This window comes from Coenobita brevimanus, chromosome 82 (genome assembly GCF_032717465.1).
Source record: "Coenobita brevimanus isolate Jiangsu-jjx chromosome 82, ASM3271746v2, whole genome shotgun sequence".
Lineage (NCBI taxonomy): Eukaryota > Metazoa > Arthropoda > Malacostraca > Decapoda > Coenobitidae > Coenobita > Coenobita brevimanus.
The window spans coordinates 6,144,708-6,146,012 of NC_137035.1; the positions used below are offsets into that span (position 1 = coordinate 6,144,708).

General features: G+C 39.5%; 1 non-coding gene across 1 annotated transcript; it reads right to left on the reverse strand.

The window, feature by feature from the left end:
* Positions 1 to 403: 403 nt before the first annotated feature.
* Positions 404 to 522, reverse strand: LOC145409714 (5S ribosomal RNA). The gene has a single exon (XR_013899161.1). It is a non-coding gene; the product is annotated as a 5S ribosomal RNA (ribosomal RNA).
* Positions 523 to 1,305: the final 783 nt, after the last annotated feature.

Consider the following 1,305-nt stretch of genomic DNA (forward strand, 5'->3'; position numbering starts at 1 on the left):
GGTCATTACATTATATATGGAGTTGTCCCTTTAGTAATGTCTAACTGTTACATATCGTTTGTAGTTACATAATCGTAGCAAGTGCAACATAATGCAATCGTTTGTTGTTACATAATTGTTACATACTGTTTGTAGTTACATAATTGTATTAAGCGTAACATAATGCAATCGTTTGTCGTTACATAAGTGTTACATATTGTTTGTAGTTACATAATTGTAGCAAGTGTAACATAATGCAATCGTTTGTCGTTACATAATTGTTACATATTGTTCGTAGTTACATTCATTCATTCATTCATTGCCAGACGCCATGTATCCCAGATGGGGTGGCCAAGGGCTTAGAGTTAATTGTTTTACAGGGAGGGGCACTAATCCTCCACCAACCCCACTTGACACGTAGGGATGCCAACAGAATCTGGTGTTCCCAGGCGGTCACCCATCCAAGTACTAACCAGACCCAACATTGCTTAACTTCGCTGATCGGACGGGAAGCGGTGTACTCAACGTGGTATGGCCGTTAATTGTAATAATTGCAGTCCGCTGCCACCATTTAATGTTAAAGCTTTGTAGCCAACATTTTTATATATGTAACTCTCAGTTCTCGTAATAGGTGAGTCTTGAGTTAATTGAAGAGCAGGAGGAGTTAAAGATGAATACAAGAAGTTGATCTTGATTTATTATCTTCAGAGAAAGTCTAAGTTGAGCAGCATATGTATTATACAGAGACTTAATATACTAAGTAAGTCTAGTTGGACCCCTCTTCTTATTCACTCTCTCCACTACCTGCCGGTTCTATGGCCAGTCTCCTTCTCTCCACCACCTGTCGATTCTAAGGCTAATCTCCTTTTGAGCTCTGCTTCCTAAATTCCTACTTTAGCAGAAGTCATGTCATGTGGAATATACTGATGTGAAGTTTCTAGAAGCCTGTGTGTGAGTATGTGTGTATGTGTGTATGGTCATGAGGTGCTGTTCATGTGCATATCAAGCATTCCTTGAGTTAGAGTGTGTAAGCATGTTTACCTTTGCTCGATTCTCGCTGACACACTACCTATTTCATCCCCTGGCTTGATGCTTCTACCTGTCTATCTCTTTATCTATACAGTATATCATGCTATCTATTATGATTTGTATTTATAAAATGGAGTCCTGACAACTGTAAGTACAGTACAAGGCAGTGATAATTAATATGCAAAACATATTACAGTCTGTCCTCGCCTAATGCGGGTATTTGTTTCCGCACCGACCTTGCGATAGGCAAATATCGCATTGGAGGGACTCTTAAAAACCCCTATTTCCTTCTGCACC